Here is a 20,171-nt window from a genome sequence, read left to right on the forward strand (position 1 = left end):
AGAGGGCATAGGACACTTCCCTGTGGGACACCAACTGTAACTGGCTGTGCGGAAGAGTTTGCCCCGTTTGTGTGCACATACTATTGGCTTCTGTTGCTGAGGTAAGACTTTAGGTAGTTGAGGGAGTGCCCTCTTATACCATAGTGCGACAATTTTATATGGAGCAAGTCATGGTCAACTGTATCAAAAGCTTTACGTAAGTCAATGAAGATCCCCAGTGGGACTTCTTTTTTCTCTATTGCAGTGTATATGTGTTCTAGCATGTGTATAATAGCATCGTTAGTATTTTTATTAGGCCTGAACCCAAATTGACAGGGGTTGAGTATGTTGTGGGAGATGAGGTAGGAATAGATTCGCTTATGAATTAATTTTTCGAAGATTTTAGAGAGAGGGTGTAAGTTGGATATTGGCCTATAGTTATTCAAGTCTGTTTGGTCTCCTCCTTTATGGATCGGGGTGACCCTTGCTATTTTGAGAACTGTAGGGAAGGTAGAGGATTCTATGGATTTGTTAAAGAGTGTTGCAATGATTGGTGATAGCACTTGTGACACTTTTTTGTATATAAAGGGTGGTAAGGTATTTAAATCTCCTGTCTTGTTTTTTAGTGTGTTGATAATAAGGGAGACTTCAGTAGGGTTAGTCGGAGCTAGGAACAGTGTGTTCGGGTAGTTGCCAGTGAGGTAGTCATTGGGTGGGGTATCTGAGCTTGGGATTTTATTGGCAAGGTTTTTTCCTATAGTGGAGAAGAAATTATTGAGTCTGTTTGCTGTTTCAGTTGGTGGGAGTTGTGGTTCATCTGGTTTTGTTAATTAAATTTCGCTATTTCATGATATCTTTTTTGTTCCTAGAATTTCTGATAGAGTTTTCTAAGTCTTTTTTTATGTCACCTCGTAAGTTGGATAATCTGTTCTCATAATACAATTTTTAGCCCTTCTTATCCGGCTGGTTAGGATTGACGAGTAACGTTTTGATTGGTCTCTGGTTATGTGGCCCATTCTGTACTGTTTTTCGTATAGGTGCTTTGTATTTATGGATTTGAGGATGCTGGGTATTAGCCAGGGACTGTTCAGTCTCTTAGCTGTCATCTGTTTAGTTTTTTGGGGGCAGTGTTTGTTATAGAGGTATTGGGTCTTTTTTAGAAAATTATTAATACATTTGTCAATATCTGTATAGATTTCTAGCAGGGTAGTGATCTGTGGTATTATCTGTGATTATGCCTGATTTTGAAGGGGATATGGTGTTGGTCCAGATGTGGTCTAGTACGGAAACACTAGTCTCTGTAACTCTTGTAGGTTTTGTTACTGTTGTTACTGTCCAGATGTGGTCTATTAAGGAAATGCTTGTCTCGGTGATTCTTGTAGGTTTAGATATTGCTGGTAGCAACATGCAGTTACTCATTGTGTTTGTGAATTCAGTAATGTGTGGGGTCCTGGTCTTGCAGGAGATTTATAATGAAGTCACCTGAGAGTAGTAAGTGATCTTTGTTCATGCGTGCATCAGTTATCATACTTCCTAGGTTTTCACTAAAATGGCTGTTTGACTGGTACTCTGTAGATTATAACTGCAGACAGAAGTTCCGTCAAACACCTTAACTACTTGGAACGCTTGGAAGCACTAAACTTGTACTCACTGGAGCGCAGGCGAGACATCATAATCTACGCCTGAAAAATTCTAGAGGGATTGGTCCCTAATCTGCAAACAGAAATCACTCCCTACGAAAGCAAAAGACTTGGCAGGCGGTGCAACGTATCCCAATGAAAAGTAGGGGTGCCATTAGTATATTAAGAGAAAACACAATAAGTGTCCGGGGCCCAAGGCTGTTCAACAGCCTTCCACCAGGCATAAGGAGAATTACCAATAGACCCATTGTTGTCTTCAAGAGGGAGCTGGATCAGCCGGGCTGTAGTTCGTACGTTGAACTACGTGCAGCCAGCAGTAACAGCCTAGCTCAGGGGTGGGCAACCTTTTTGGGTGTGTGTGCCAAATTCGGCCAAATCTTTGATACAAAATCTTCTCATGTGCCAACTAAAATTTATGGGAACATATTATTTGGTGTCTTTTAAGTATTGTGACTAAATTTTCAAATAATAAAAAATCACAGCGTATCGGTAAAATCAGAGAATATTCTAAGAATGATTTTGTAAACCATGATATTGAATGAATGGAAAACATTTTGACAGAATTTGTACTTAAAGGTCGCCCTTCCCTGTTGATAACGGGGATAATGTTTAACAGCCTTTAAATGTATTTCTAGCTCCGATATACATCCACACAATTTAAAGACACTATTTTTAGCATCAGCAAAAGAATAAACAATAATTTGATCTATTTATTATATCGATTAGATTTTTCACGTTTTTGCAGTACATTACAATTCTCAACGATATAATAGTTTTACTTGACTAAAACACAACAAAAGGATATAAAATTAAAGATATTCTTTTATTGATTTTTAATACCTTAAGAATGATACATAAAAATCACAGAGAAAATACAGTATTATTATTTTACCTATAAAACTTATTGGATTAAACAGAAGTGAGTATTTACCATTTTAGCAGAAAACATCAAATCAAAACCTGAGAGAGAAAAATTATGGACCTTTTATTTATCACCAATGAGAGTTGTGGTGGTGCATCACTGATGACAGATAATGTACATCAGACTTGTGGAAAATTACATTTATCTGGATGTAACTCATAATGTACATACCAGTAAATGATAACAAAGATAATTATTATTTATCAAAGTTACATAGACAGGTAGGAATTTGGGGCACCTAGGTTGCAAAAATGTCCCCCTTCGATACCTACAACTGTCATATCCACAAGTTGCTCTAGACCTATTAATTACAAATGAAATATGCATACACACAAGGAATTCCGGTAAATATAAAAATTTGTGGACTGTATATTAAAATTAATAAATGATTATATATATACACAGTTATATAACAGAAGGAGAATATATCTTAATATCACTCACCAATTTGAATGGAGATCAAGATGTATCATACTCAGAAAACCTCACTGTCTATACATGAAAATAACACTGGCCAGAGTTACAACATAAACAGACTTATCTGAGGCTCCTGGAGCTGTCTTGCCCAGTCGCCTGATATCTCAAGTTATGCAGGAATGCATATCCAACAATTTCGGCTCTTATTTTAGAGGTGTCAGCCCAATTTAACCTCTAGAGCCATGAAAATTCTTCCAATTTCACTAACGTTTCTTGTCCAAATTTAAACAACAATGGCGAGTCTCTTCTGCGCAGGCACAGAATTTCCCATTTTTTATAACATAAATTTTATTAAATACACTAATTTACATAAAAATACACTGTATTTTTTCCAGAAAATACATTATTTTCCACAAGGCTTATATTTTGTAACTTTGAGGGGTATACATGACCTACTAGTTTCATCCGTAATTACGGCTACTCCTGTTACGAGACTTAAAGTTCATCACTGAAAACAATGATTCAGAAGAATAAGTAAATGAAAAAACGGATAATGCTGTTGCAAGGTTCCTCAGACAGACAAAATTTTGTGGAATAGTATTCCAGATCCTTAATACAACATTTTCCTCATTTCTCTCTGTTACTTCCGACTCGAATCGCTCCTTTTCAATATTTTCCAAGTTAGCTCTAAAGCCAACAAAATTCTGTCTCCAAATTGAGCTACTTTGAAATTCAATCAACTTCATTTCAAAATCTTCCCTATCTATCCATGAAAACATTTGTAAGTTTAGTTCATCCAGTTTTATACTGTCTGGAAACTTAATGAATTTTCCAGTTTCTTCAAGTTCTGTGAACTTAGCAAATCTTGTAGAGAACTGCTTAACAGCTGACTCAGTGATGTAAAAAAAATAGTGTTTGAAGACATTGGCTGTCTGTTTTGTTATCCTTCGGGAGATCATTGATGTATCTCTTTAGGTTTGGAAAGTATCTAAACCTCTCACTTTCTATATCCTTCTTAAAAACCTCGTTGCTTTATTTCAGATGCATTTATGTAAGTTAGTTTAGCTTAATATGTTTATTATGCACCCCATACCCATCCTGTGGGCGGTAGTCAAAAGATTACAGAGGTACATAATTGGTCCAGGGACTGGACTCCAAAGTTTTGATAGCTGAGCAAGTTACAGAGGTATTGAAGTCACAATTTACACGTAATCAAACATAACATCAAATGTCTCACCACAGCCCTGTAATTTAATGTTCAAATCATTTAAATGTTCTCAAAAATCTGAATTATTATAATAAAAAGAACTTAACCACAAGGGTTATACAGCTCAAAAATCTGAAAAAAAACACCAGTTTACAAACCCACACGATCTCAGACATTTCTTTATAAGACACTTGTTGGTTACTCAAAAAGAGATTTATCTCATCCAAACATTCAATAAATTGTTTCAAAACAAAACTTCAACTAAACCAACGAACATTGTTGTACATTGTTAGTCCACTGTACATCGAATCCTCCTCCTTCAATAAATTCTGAAACTGTCTTATATTCAAAGCTCGTGCAGAAATGTAATTAACAATCTTGGTGACTGCGTCACTTCTTGAAGTTCTTTTAGACCAACTTTTGTACATAAAGCCTCGTGTATGATGCAATGAAAGTCTATCAGTGGATGACCAACATCTTTTGCAAACAAATTTATAAATCCTGCTTCCTTACCAGTCATGCTGGGTGAACCATCTGTTGTAACCTTACCAGTCATGCTGGGTGCACCATCTGTAGTAACCTTACCAGTCATGCTAGGTGCACCATCTGTTGTAACAACCAATCATGCTGGGTGCACCATCTGTTGTAACCTTACCAGTCATGCTGGGTGCAACATCTGTTGTAACAGATACTACTTTTGAAATGTCAATTTATCGAATAGATAATTCGTTCATAACTGTTTTATATTTCAGCCCCAGTGGTACCTCAGGTAGTGTTACAACCCCAGTGGTACCTCAGGTAGTGTTACAACCCCAGTGGTACCTCAGGTAGTGTTACAACCCCAGTGGTACCTCAGGTAGTGTTACAACCCCAGTGGTACCTCAGGTAGTGTTACAACCCCAGTGGTACCTCAGGTAGTGTTACAACCCCAGTGGTAACTCAGGTAGTGTTACAACTCCAGTGGTACCTCAGTGTTACAACCTCAGTGGTACCTCAGGTAGTGTTACAACCCCAGTGGTACCTCAGGTAGTGTTACAACCCCAGTGGTACCTCAGGTAGTGTTACAACCCGAGTGGTACATCAGGTAGTGTTACAACCCCAGTGATACCTCAGTGTTACAACCTCAGTGGTACCTCAGGTAGTGTTACAACCCCAGTGGTAACTCAGGTAGTGTTACAACTCCAGTGGTACCTCAGTGTTACAACCTCAGTGGTACCTCAGGTAGTGTTACAACCCCAGTGGTAACTCAGGTAGTGTTACAACCCCAGTGGTACCTCAGGTAGTGTTACAACCCCAGTGGTACCTCAGGTAGTGTTACAACCCCAGTGGTACGCTCAAGTAGTGTTACAACCTCAATGGTACCTCAGGTAGTGTTACAATCCAAGTGGTACCTCAGTGTTAAAACCGCAGTGGTATACTCAAGTAGTGTTGCAACCCCAGTGGTACCTCAGGTAGTTTTACAACCTCAGTGGTACCTCAGGTAGTGTTACAACCCAAGTGGTACCTCAGGTAGTGTTACAACCCCAGTGGTACCTCAGGTAGTGTTACATCCCCGGTGGTACCTCAGGTAGTGTTACAACCCCAGTGGTACCTCAGGTAGTGTTACAACCCAAGTGGTGCCTCAGGTAGTGTTACAGTCCCAGTGGTACGCTCAGGTAGTGTTACAATCCCAGTGGTACACTCAGGTAGTGTTGCAACCCCAGTGGTACCTGAGGTAGTGTTACAACGCCAGTGGTACCTCAGGTAGTGTTACAACCCCAGTGGTACCTCAGGTAGTGTTACAACCCCAGTGGTACCTGAGGTAGTGTTACAACGCCAGTGGTACCTCAGGTAGTGTTACAACCCCAGTGGTACCTCAGGTAGTGTTACAACCCCAGTGGAACCTCAGGTAGCGTTACAACCCCAGTGGTACCTCAGGTAGTGTTACAACCCCAGTGGTACGTCAGGTAGTGTTACAACCCCAGTGGTACACTCAGGTAGTGTTACAACTCCAGTGGTACACTCAGGTAGTGTTACAACTCCAGTGGTACCTCAGGTATTGTTACAACCCCAGTGGTACGCTCAGGTAGTGTTACAACCCCAGTGGTACACTCAGGCAGTGTTACAAACCCAGTGGTACCTCAGGTAGTGTTACAACCCCAGTGGTACGCTCAGGTAGTGTTACAACCTCAGTAGTACCTCAGGTAGTGTTACAGCCCCAGAGGTACCTCAGGTAGTGTTACAACCCCAGTGGTACCTCAGGTAGTGTTACAACCTCAGTGGTACCTCAGGTATTGTTACAACCCCAGTGGAACGCTCAGGTAGTGCTACAACCCCAGTGGTACACTCAGGTAGTGTTACAACCCCAGTGGTACCCCAGGTAGTGTTACAACCCCAGTGGTACGCTCAGGTAGTGTTACAACCTCAGTGGTACCTCAGGTAGTGTTACAATCCCAGTGGTACCTCAGGTAGTGTTACAACCCCAGTGGTACCCCAGGTAGTGTTACAACCCCAGTGGTACGCTCAGGTAGTGTTACAACCTCAGTGGTACCTCAGGTAGTTACAACCCCAGTGGTACCCCAGGTAGTGTTACAACCCCAGTGGTACGCTCAGGTAGTGTTACAACCCCAGCAGTACCTCAGGTAGTTACAACCCCAGTGGTACCTCAGGTAGTGTTGCAACCCCAGTGGTACCTCAGGTAGTGCTACAACCCCATTGGTACACTCAGGTAATGTTACAACCCCAGTGGTACGCTCAGGTAGTGTTATAACCCCAGTGGTACACTCAGGTAGTGTTACAACCCCAGTGGTACCTCAGGTAGTGTTACAACCCCAGTGGTACCTCAGGTAGTGTTACAACCCCAGTGGTACACTCAGGTAGTGTTACAACCCCAGTGGTACCTCAGGTAGTGTTACAACCCCAGTGGTACCTCAGGTAGTGTTACAACCCCAGTGGTACCTCAGGTAGTGTTACATCCCCGGTGATACCTCAGGTAGTGTTACAACCCCAGGGGTACCTCAGGTAGTGTTACAACCCAAGTGGTGCCTCAGGTAGTGTTACAATCCCAGTGGTACGCTCAGGTAGTGTTACAATCCCAGTTGTACACTCAGGTAGTGTTGCAACCCCAGTGGTACCTGAGGTAGTGTTACAACGCCAGTGGTACCTCAGGTAGTGTTACAACCCCAGTGGTACCTCAGGTAGTGTTACAACCCCAGTGGAACCTCAGGTAGCGTTACAACCCCAGTGGTACCTCAGGTAGTGTTACAACCCCAGTGGTACCTCAGGTAGTGTTACAACCCCAGTGGTACACTCAGGTAGTGTTACAACCCCAGTGGTACACTCAGGTAGTGTTACTCCCCCAGTGGTACCTCAGGTATTGTTACAACCCCAGTGGTACGCTCAGGTAGTGTTACAACCCCAGTGGTACACTCAGGTAGTGTTACAAACCCAGTGGTACCTCAGGTAGTGTTACAACCCCAGTGGTACGCTCAGGTAGTGTTACAACCTCAGTAGTACCTCAGGTAGTGTTACAGCCCCAGAGGTACCTCAGGTAGTGTTACAACACCAGTGGTACCTCAGGTAGTGTTACAGCCCCAGTGGTACACCAGGTAGTGTTACAACCCCAGTGGTACACTCAGGTAGTGTTACAACCCCAGTGGTACCTCAGGTAGTGTTACAACCTCAGTGGTACCTCAGGTATTGTTACAACCCCAGTGGAACGCTCAGGTAGTGCTACAACCCCAGTGGTACACTCAGGTAGTGTTACAACCCCAGTGGTACCCCAGGTAGTGTTACAACCCCAGTGGTACCTCAGGTAGTGTTACAATCCCAGTGGTACCTCAGGTAGTGTTACAACCCCAGCAGTACCTCAGGTAGTTACAACCCCAGTGGTACCTCAGGTAGTGTTGCAACCCCAGTGGTACCTCAGGTAGTGCTACAACCCCATTGGTACACTCAGGTAATGTTACAACCCCAGTGGTACGCTCAGGTAGTGTTATAACCCCAGTGGTACACTCAGGTAGTGTTTCAATCCCAGTGGTACCTCAGGTAGTGTTACAACCCCAGTGGTACCCAAGGTAGTGTTACAACCCCAGTGGTACGCTCAGGTAGTGTTACAACCTCAGTGGTACCTCAGGTAGTTACAACCCCAGTGGTACCCCAGGTAGTGTTACAACCCCAGTGGTACGCTCAGGTAGTGTTACAACCCCAGCAGTACCTCAGGTAGTTACAACCCCAGTGGTACCTCAGGTAGTGTTGCAACCCCAGTGGTACCTCAGGTAGTGCTACAACCCCATTGGTACACTCAGGTAATGTTACAACCCCAGTGGTACGCTCAGGTAGTGTTATAACCCCAGTGGTACACTCAGGTAGTGTTACAACCCCAGTGGTACCTCAGGTAGTGTTACAACCCCAGTGGTACCTCAGGTAGTGTTACAACCCCAGTGGTACACTCAGGTAGTGTTACAACCCCAGTGGTACCTCAGGTAGTGTTACAACCCCAGTGGTACACTCAGGTAGTGTTACAACCCCAGTGGTACCTCAGGTAGTGTTACAACCCCAGTGGTACCTCAGGTAGTGTTACATCCCCGGTGGGACCTCAGGTAGTGTTACAACCCCAGGGGTACCTCAGGTAGTGTTACAACCCAAGTGGTGCCTAAGGTAGTGTTACAATCCCAGTGGTACGCTCAGGTAGTGTTACAATCCCAGTTGTACACTCAGGTAGTGTTGCAACCCCAGTGGTACCTGAGGTAGTGTTACAACGCCAGTGGTACCTCAGGTAGTGTTACAACCCCAGTGGTACCTCAGGTAGTGTTACAACCCCAGTGGAACCTCAGGTAGCGTTACAACCCCAGTGGTACCTCAGGTAGTGTTACAACCCCAGTGGTACCTCAGGTAGTGTTACAACCCCAGTGGTACACTCAGGTAGTGTTACAACCCCAGTGGTACACTCAGGTAGTGTTACAACCCCAGTGGTACCTCAGGTATTGTTACAACCCCAGTGGTACGCTCAGGTAGTGTTACAACCCCAGTGGTACACTCAGGTAGTGTTACAAATCCCAGTGGTACCTCAGGTAGTGTTACAACCCCAGTGGTACGCTCAGGTAGTGTTACAACCTCAGTAGTACCTCAAGTAGTGTTACAGCCCCAGAGGTACCTCAGGTAGTGTTAGAACACCAGTGGTACCTCAGGTAGTGTTACAGCCCCAGTGGTACACCAGGTAGTGTTACAACCCCAGTGGTACACTCAGGTAGTGTTACAACCCCAGTGGTACCTCAGGTAGTGTTACAACCTCAGTGGTACCTCAGGTATTGTTACAACCCCAGTGGAACGCTCAGGTAGTGCTACAACCCCAGTGGTACACTCAGGTAGTGTTACAACCCCAGTGGTACCCCAGGTAGTGTTACAACCCCAGTGGTACGCTCAGGTAGTGTTACAACCTCAGTGGTACCTCAGGTAGTGTTACAATCCCAGTGGTACCTCAGGTAGTGTTACAACCCCAGCAGTACCTCAGGTAGTTACAACCCCAGTGGTACCTCAGGTAGTGTTGCAACCCCAGTGGTACCTCAGGTAGTGCTACAACCCCATTGGTACACTCAGGTAATGTTACAACCCCAGTGGTACGCTCAGGTAGTGTTATAACCCCAGTGGTACACTCAGGTAGTGTTACAACCCCAGTGGTACCTCAGGTAGTGTTACAACCCCAGTGGTACCTCAGGTAGTGTTACAACCCCAGTGGTACACTCAGGTAGTGTTACAACCCCAGTTGTACCTCAGGTAGTGTTACAACCCCAGTGGTACACTCAGGTAGTTACAACCCCAGTGGTACCTCAGGTAGTGTTACAACCCCAGTGGTACTTCATGTAGTGTTACAACCCCAGTGGTACACTTAGGTAGTGTTACAACCCCAGTGGTACCTCAGGTAATGTTACAACCCCAATGGTACATCAGGTAGTGTTACAACCCCAGTGGTACCTCAGATAGTGTTATAACCCCAGTGGGGCCTCAGGTAGTGTTACAACCCCAGTGGTACACTCAGGTAGTGTTACAACGCCAGTGGGACACTCAGGTAGTGTTATAACCCCAGTAGTACGCTCAGGTAGTGTTACAACCCCAGTGGTACCTCAGGTAGTGTTACAATCCCAGTGGTACCTCATGTAGTGTTACAACCCCAGTGGTACCTCAGGTAGTGTTACAACCCCAGTGGTACCTCAGGAAGTGTTACAACCCGTTGTACGCTCAGGTAGTGTTACAACCCCAGTGGTACGCTCAGGTAGTGTTACAACCCCAGTGGTACGCTCAGGTAGTTTTACAACCCCAGTAGTACGCGCAGGTAGTATTACAACCCCAGTGGTACCTCAGGTAGTGTTACAAGATTAATCATCTCTTCGCATACTTCGTCACCACTACAAAATCGAGAATAAATTGGTAACCTAGCTGATGATGTAATGTCTGTGCTGTCATCAACACAGAAAAGATCTTACATAAAGCCAAATCCTTTGTTAATTGTACCGCTACATTCCTTTCCAGCTTAAGTATCTTATCCTTAACCATTATCAACGTACATGGTTATAAATGACCATAGTTTTTAGAAGAGTGGACCGGTAAGCCAGCTGAAGGCCTCGGTCAGATGACCCAAGTTTCAAAGGCGGGTCATTATCTGACTAAGACCCGCGTCAGGAAACATTTGTCCTGCTTCCTGAGGAACCTTGCCTAACCTAACCTTAACCGTTTTGCTACTCACAGACAAATCTTTAATGCGCTGAATAATCTTTTCCTTTTCTGAAGGATTTTCAACAAGGTAAGGAGGACATTCTAACCATTGCTTCTTTAATATACTCTCCATCACTAAGTGGCTTTCCATGTTGAGCAATAACTTGGAGACCTCAAAGCTAGCAGCAACTGAGTTGGAACTAGGCCTACCAGAAATAAATTTACTCAAAGTATCAGACTTTTTTTTTTTTTGTCATGCTCAGTTTTCTTGTTTAAATTTTTATGAACACTTTAAATATGTTTCTTCACAGAAGAAGTCCTACAAACAACTGATTCAGTACAGAAAATGCATAATGCTTTATTATCATTCTTAACCATGCCAAATTTTTCAGTCCAGTATTCTTTAGATTCTCTATCCTCTTTGTGGAAAATTACATTTATCTGAATGTATCATTATGCACATAACAGTAAATGAACAAAGATAATTATTATTTATCAGTTAGACAAGTAGGAATTTGGGATACCTAGGTCGCAAAAAAATGTCCCCCTTCGATACCGACCATTGCCATATCCACAAGTTCCTCTGGACCTATTAATTATAAATGAAAGATACATCACCAGGAATTCTGGTAAATATATAAATTTGTGGACTGTATATTAAATAAAAAAATGGTTATATATAAACACATTTATATAACAGAAGGAGAATATATCTTAATCATAACACTCACCAATTTGACTGGAGATTAATGTGTCATGTACAGGACCCCCCCTTTTGCCTACATTTATGAAAAATTTACTGGCCAGAATTTAAACATAAATTAGACAGCTTATCTGAGGTTCCTGGAGTTGTCCTGTCCTGTCGACTGATACTCAAGTTATGCAGGAATGCACATCCAACAATTTCGTCTCCTATTTGAGAGGTGTCAGCCCAATTTTAACCTCTAGAGCACGAAAAATTCTTCCCATTACACAATGTCTGTTACTCTAATTCAAAAAAACAATGGCGAGTCTCTTCTGCGCAGACGCAGGCTTTCCGTTTTCTATGACATAAATATTATTAAATACAGTATGGCCATCTATTTACATATAACTACTGTATTTCTGGAAAATATATACAGTATTTTCCACACTCTTCATTTGAATAACAATGTTTCTTGGTCGGTGATCGTTACATTCTGTACAGTGATATATACATATTAATCGTAAATATGAAAATAGGAGGGAAAACCGCTGTTGTGGTTAATAGTACCTGATTAATGTTATCCACACAATTTCACGAAAAGTTGTGGAATAATCTTTCGAATCAACGGACTATTTCCCCGCTTTTCTTGGAACGGATACGTGATAAATGTCGCTATTTTTTTTTTTTTATTTGACCAGAGGTTCGTATGCCGGAAAGAAGTCGTTTGTGTGCCAGGTTTGGCACGCGTTCCAAGGGCTGCCCACCCCTGGCCTAGTTGATCAGGCCTTGATCCACCGGGACGCCTGGTCATAGACCTGGCAGTGGAGGTGTTGATCCCCGGAATACCCTCCAGGTAGGCAGGTAGACTCTCCAGGAGCTTTGTCAAGCTCCTGGAGACCGAAATGTTGCCACAATAAAATGTCACAATTACTACACCAGTGTTCTTTTACTTAACAACATGTAACAAATATGACACAGTAGTGTTAATACGGTGATGTTATATTACCAAAAGAAACAACCGACGCTGCCATATAAATATTTAGGTGTAAACAGGACACTCGCAGATGCCACTTGCACAGTTACATGAACAATGCACTTTCATACACTATTTTTTCAGCAATCTGTGCACATTCAAGATATTATAAGTTCAGTGGCGCAACCATGGGGGAGGGGGGAAGGGGAGGATGATGGGGACGGCTAACTGGGCTAAATTTACCTCCCCCCAGATACAAATGCATTTTATTTTTTTAAATTAATGATTATTTTTCACTGTATTATATTAACTAGCGACCACGAAAGCGTGATAGTTTGAGAAATTTCACATACGTACTGAAACTCATATGTTTTCGAAAAGATTTTTTCTTTCAATATCTAATAATTTTTTAGTTTCTTCCCATGATTGAAATCCTGAGTTAAGCTCCTCCCATCCCCCCCCCCCAAGTTGTAATTCTAGCAGCGCCACTGCACGAGACTGATCACTGACAAACGTTTACCTGGAGAGAGTTCCGGGGGTCAACACCCCCGCGGCCCGGTCTGTGACCAGGCCTCCTGGTGGATCAGAGCCTGATCAACCAGGCTGTTACTGCTGGCTGCATGCAAACCAACGTACGAGCCACAGCCCCGCTGGTCAGGAACCGACTTTAGGTGCTTGTCCAGTGCCAGCTTGAAGACTGCCAGGGGTCTGTTGGTAATCCCCCTTATGTATGCTGGGAGGCAGTTGAACAGTCTCGGGCCCCTGACACTTATTGTATGGTCTCTTACGTGCTAGTGACACCCCTGCTTTTCATTGGGGGATGTTGCATCGTCTGCCAAGTCTTTTGCTTTCGTAGTGAGTGATTTTCGTGTGCAAGTTTGGTACTAGTCCCTCTAGGATTTTCCAGGTGTATATAATCATGTATCTCTCCCGCCTGCGTTCCAGGGAATACAGGTTCAGGAACCTCAAGCGCTCCCAGTAATTGAGGTGTTTTATCTCCGTTATGCGCGCCGTGAAGGTTCTCTGTACATTTTCTAGGTCAGCAATTTCACCTGCCTTGAAAGGTGCTGTTAGTGTGCAGCAATATTCCAGCCTAGATAGAACAAGTGACCTGAAGAGTGTCATCATGGGCTTGGCCTCCCGTTTACTTATATTACAGATTAGATTTTTAGATTTTGCCACCGAAGTGGCTAGTTTATTGTGCACCCCATATCCATCCTGTGGACGGTAGCACAAGAGCATATGGATACACAAAAGGCCTAGGAACTAGGCCCCAAAAGGGTTAACAGGTGTACATATGGGTTTATATCTACATATCTACAATTCACCTATCTGTTACAAGCAAATTTAGGAATTTTTTTTTATATTTTATTTAAAACGTAATATTACAACATAAAAAATAAATATATAGAAAACCACCATCCCTTAACAAACAGGTATCCAAATGAGAATTCATAAGCCCAGAACACCATATGAATTGCTCAAATAAAAATCATGCATAAATAAAAATCAGATAAGAGCTTCGTGGTCCACATATGTGATCCTAGTACAAAAATGCACTAAAAGACATGCTATAATAAATCATATACCACTATCTCCTCCACCACAATAGATATTATATAATCACATAGCTAGACCTATAGCATATATGTTTACCAACATATTTTATAACACTTAAAACATTATAACAAAACAATAATACAAAACATCAATACACGATGTTACATTACAGGAGTTCAAACCCATAATAACAATATATAAATGTTACATTACAGTGGTTCAAACCCATAATAACAATATATAAATGTTACATTACAGTGGTTCAAACCCATAATAACAATATATAAATGTTACATTACAGTGGTTCAAACCCATAATAACAATATATAAATGTTACATTACAGTGGTTCAAACACATAATAACAATATATAAATGTTACATTACAGTGGTTCAAACCCATAATAACAATATATAAATGTTACATTACAGTGGTTCAAACCCATAATAACAATATATAAATGTTACATTACAGTGGTTCAAACCCATAATAACAATATATAAATGAAAACAAAACATAGAACGTAAATCGCAACACAAGGAAGCATATAGTTTAACATGCAGACATAAAACAGATGCTCATGGAAAACTAGAAATGAAACATTATAACAACCCGTATGCAACATCCCTGTGCAAATCGTTACTATAAGAATACAACACACACTACAACCCCCCCCCTCCCCCCAACAGCTGTATCTGCCGTCACCATCATAACCAAAACTATAAAATAACATTAATTAACATGGTTGAAAATAGAAACATTCTGAAACACGCTTCATACTTGACCACATTCCTGCATAACCCAGGAAAGACAAAAGCATAAACACATGTATAACATACGTACAAAAACCACAATGAATACAGCGGTATACACAGACACAGTATACCTCTCCAAAAGCGTAATTAAGCCCCTACATAACAATACAGCATAATAAAATAGTCTACAGAAACATACCATCACTTCATAGAAGTACTAAGTATTAATAATAATATATAAAAATTAAATCCAATAAAATCCAAAAAAAAAAAGAACATAAATCAACATATCTTAATACAGAAGCTTTCTTAAACATGTTTCATACACAGCCACACACCTGCAAGACACATAGCCACACCCTGCAAGACACATAGCCACACACCTGCAAGACACAGGAAGTACATTTGTTAAAAATTATACATAAGCATAATAAGAACCTTCACAGTCATCATGCACACAAGAGGCTCACAGTCACATAAAGTACCAGACTTCATACCTTGCTAAATTAAAGCTCCACTTTACTCATACCAGTTTCTCAATCCCTCACTTCGCCTAACACATGTCATAAAAAAATTCCCTGACACCAAGCCACTCACTTGACCCACACAACTCGCATTACACCTCTTGTCCTCCAAATGCACCAATCACGCCCGCGCCTTCCTCAAGAAGCCAGCCTCGTCACGTCCCCTGAATTTGTAATGCCCATAAGTCCTCCACTCTAAAGCTACGATATCCATCTGAAAATTTGGAATACCATCTATTCCCAGTGATATCCTTATTCCTCCTTTGTGTCCCATAAAATATCGCTGCCAGGGCCCTAATTCGTTCCCCCACCGGCGCTCTCCGTAAAACCCACGACATATACACGAAGTCGGCTACCAGATAACCCATCGCATTTTGTACCGGCACCCCCCCCCCCACATCCAAGCTTAATGCTCGTAGAACAGAAATACCACCCCCACCCACCATACGTAAAACCCTGCTAAACCACTCTCTCACTGGTTCCAACCTTTCACAAAAACATACTGCATGGAAAACAGTGTCAATACCCCCACACTCGCAACATTCCCGTCCCTCCTGCACACGCCTATTACCTAATACCTCCCCCGATGGCAATATATTATGGAGAAATTTAAACATTACCTCCCGCACCACAGCCTTCAATCGCAACCCTTGCAGGCGCCCCCATATATCACTCCATGCATACATCGGATACAAACTCACAACCCTAGCAACTACCTCCCCACCACCCACAAGAGCCAGTTTTCCTATCTTAACCCCGCAGGGTTCCCTTGCATAACACAACAACCTCAACATTCCCTCACACACCTGAACATCCCTACCCCTCGCCCAACATACCAAGTCCCTTCTCACCCATGCCAAACCTGTACCTGTGATTCTGCCCTCCCTCAAATAACTGTGTTTAATGTACATACCCAACAACCTTAGATGCAGCGCCATTAACCCCAGCCCTCCCTGGCGTACCGGTAAACACACATCTCTCGACAACCAATCACAACCCGAACCCCAAATATAGTGATACACACGCTTCAACAGACGCTTCTCATCACATGTTTCCAAGGGATATATACCTGCCACATGCCATAGCTTACTATACAGTTTCACATTCACCACAATAGCACGCTGGTGCAGCGTCAAACCTCCTGTACGCAAACCAGCTAATCTACCCAAAACCCTATCTACAGCTTCTTTCGAATTCACCTTCCGTGCCTCCAGGATATTTTCCATGTGAACAACCCCACATACCTTAAGTCTACTTACCAGGGACCAACCTTCACCCTGTTCGTATACCCCACCCACACCATCTCCCACCCTCAATAACATCGACTTGTCTCTATTAAGCGTCATCCCTGTTGCCATGCCAAAACTCTCCACCAACTCACTAACCCTAGGTAAATCTTCAGATCTTCTAAATAGCACTGTGGTGTCATCAACATATCCAACGATCCCCAGTTCCACAGACACCCCATCCCACACCATCCCTTCCCATATGCCCCAACGCACAGCCCTATAGAATGGGTCCTGGAGTAATACAAAGAGAAGCTGCGACACATGACATCCCTGCCTTAAGCCCCTTTCCATCCTAACAGTTTGACCTAATCTACCATTCACTTGTACCCTAACCGTTGCCTTCTCATACAACACCTTAGTCCAACTGACGATTTCCCTCCCAAACCCCTGCCATTGCATAAACTTTCACAATGCCTCATGCTCCACACAGTCATACGCTGCATGCCAATCTAATGCTAAAACCCCACCCTTGATGTTTCCCCCACTTTCATCTATAAACCTACATATAATCCCCTGCCCCACACACATCGAACGCCCAGGCACTCCATATTGACCCTCGTCCAAAACGCTGGCAAGAACACCTTTCAACCTATTTCCCAACACTTTGGCAAAGATCTTGTAATCGCCACACATTAAGGTGATTGAACGGTAGTCATGCACACATTCACAAGACTTTTTTTTAGGGATCATGAGCACTACACCCATTCTCTGCTGTTCCCCCAACCTACCCCTGGTTTTCATGGCATTAAATAACTCCACTAAAAACTCACACAAACACTCCCAGTTTTCCCTATAAAAATCACAAGGGATACCATCAATACCAGGCGATTTACCCATGCTCATCCCTTCCACTGCCACCCTAATCTCCTCCTCACTTATAGGCCCACCCAAACTCAATCGATCCTTATGCACTAGATTACAGTTTACCCATTCGCCCATTGCGCCTAATGCCTCACAATTAACCCCCACACTTTTACCATTCTTCTCGTACCATGCATCCACATAACAACCCATACCCTCTGTAGACGAAAGCACCTGCCCCTGACAATATCCCACCAATTGCTCCTGTACCCGCAAACTCATCACCTCTGTTGCCCTACGACGTGTCCCCTGCTCCTGCAAGACATACGCCGATGGACGGTCCCCCCACAAGACCTCATCAAGGCCCCCTGCAACCCTTGCAGCATCAAAATTGCGATTTTGAATATCCCTAATCCGTTGTTTCAAACCCTCAATCTCACCCATTGGATATGCACCCCCCCTCCCATATAGCATTCTTGTAGTTGACCCTCAAGGTAATTTAAAATCCCATATTGAAACTGCCTCTCTTCCTTTCCCCTCTTCTGATAAAAATCCCTCACCTTTCCCTTGCCGACCGAGTCCCACCACCCAATGACATCAACCCCCCCCCTCCATCAGCCCACCACCTTTTCCAAGCGCGCGCAAAAGATTCCCTCCCTTGTTTTCAATAACGCAACATTCATCTTCCAGAAACCTCTGAAACGCTTCGGCAAACCCTCCCAATTTAAATCCACCAGAACCCCACGATGATCACAGAAGCTTACATTCAACGCACACACACTGCTCACCCTCACCCCCCGAGATACATAAATATGATCAAGCCTCGCCGCATAATCATGCTTAATAAACGTATGTGTCACTCCGCTCACCTCCCCTCCAACATCCACTACATTCACACCTCTCAACAGATCCCCTAAAAACCCCCCAAAAAAAACCCTCCCCTTAGGCTCTACATCCTTACGTCGGACAACACAGTTCCAATCACCCCCTATAATTGTAATACCTGGCAGCGATCTGAAATGGTAGACAAGGACATCCCTAAAGAATCTATTTTTAACACCCATATCCTCTTCCACCGGCCCATACACCCCAATGAAACCCACCCGAACCCCTCCCCACATACCCTCGACCCTAACCACCCGCCCCTCCTTCCCTACCTCACACCTATGCAAAAGAAACGGGCTGGCTTCCTTAATTAATAGCGCCACACCACCTTTCAGTCGTGTAGAGCAACCCATGTACACGTCATATCCGGTAATTGATAATTCCCCTAAATATTTATAATTATGCTCCTGCAAGAACACAAGGTCTGGCACATATCTCCTCAAATAGCCCTCCAGAACTTTACATTTGCCCACTGCCTTCAACCCATTAACATTTAAAGTAAGACACCTGAAGGCCGTAATGAGTTAGACATCCTAACACACTTTGAACCCTGGCGAGAAACCCTACCCCGCCCCCCACACTTCCCATCACCTTCACCTTGCTCACGCTCTACAATCTTTAAAACACCTTTCTCTCTAGGCGTTGGATCATGTCAGGTTTTCTTCCCCGTCCTTTGCCCAGGCGTTAAAACATCCTCACAATCAGAAATGACAGCCGTCCTCTTGCGAGAACCACGCTTCTCATGCTTCGCCTCCTCCTGGGCATCTTCCCTGTGGGCCTCCACTGCCACACTCTGGACCCGCCCCTCATCACTCACAACCTTCTCATTGAGGCCACCCACCTCAGCCTCTACACTCACATCATCCAAGCCAGCATTGACCGAAACATCCAGTAAGCCGTCCAGGGCCTCCTGAATTGTAGCTTCCAAAACATGGTGTGCAATTGCAGACTCCTCACCACTCTTCGCCGACACCAAGCCTACGTTCTCGTCAAGTCCAGTGTCACACACTCAGGCGACAACGCCTCCTCCCTCTCCACCTCCACACTCCATGGCTTCTGTGACAAAGGCTTACGCTGCGTTGCCGTTGCATACGTCAGTTGGTCCGTAGTACCATCAGATCCCGCCTCAGCTTCAGGTTTCCCACGTCTCGTTGGACAAGTCGGCGCTATGTGGTCGTACGCCCCACACACACGGCACGTACGCCTCTGACCTGAGTATGTTATGTACACCTGAATCCGGAAGTCCTCCATTCCCACATAAGATGGAATAGGATGCCTTAGGGACATTTTCAGGGAAAACGTCCCTTCAGGGAAGCCAACTAGTGGCCCATCTCGCCAACGTCCCAATGTCGCCATGTGGATCGTCCCATATCGTCCAAACACCTGCCGTAAATCACTTTCATCTGCCTCGAAAGGTACATTGCACACCTTGACCCAGGTGTAGAATCTTGATACGTCATGAAGACGGACACTAACGCCAGGGGTAACCGTCTTAACCACGTCCTGATACTTGGCCACCATGTTGTCATATGTACTGCTCAGCCGGAACTTGACGAAAATGCTTGCCACACCATTCAGTGAGACTCCATAAAGATCTTCATTAGCGATACCGTACGTATCCCGCAATATCGCCATCAGCAACATGTTGGTATTCTGGGCAGTAAGCACGCCCCTCACTAATTCCAAACAGATAGTGTTCACTCGTCTGTGGCCACTCTCCGCCATGATGAAAACACTGTCACCTGCCACCAGGGGTCAGAGCGCAGTTCCAAGTACGTCCTCTCTACTCAAGAGTTGAGAGACAAATATGAAAACTGCGCAGAAAGCCAGATGATTCGGGAGCTA

Source organism: Cherax quadricarinatus, chromosome 16 (assembly GCF_038502225.1).
Source record: "Cherax quadricarinatus isolate ZL_2023a chromosome 16, ASM3850222v1, whole genome shotgun sequence".
Lineage (NCBI taxonomy): Eukaryota > Metazoa > Arthropoda > Malacostraca > Decapoda > Parastacidae > Cherax > Cherax quadricarinatus.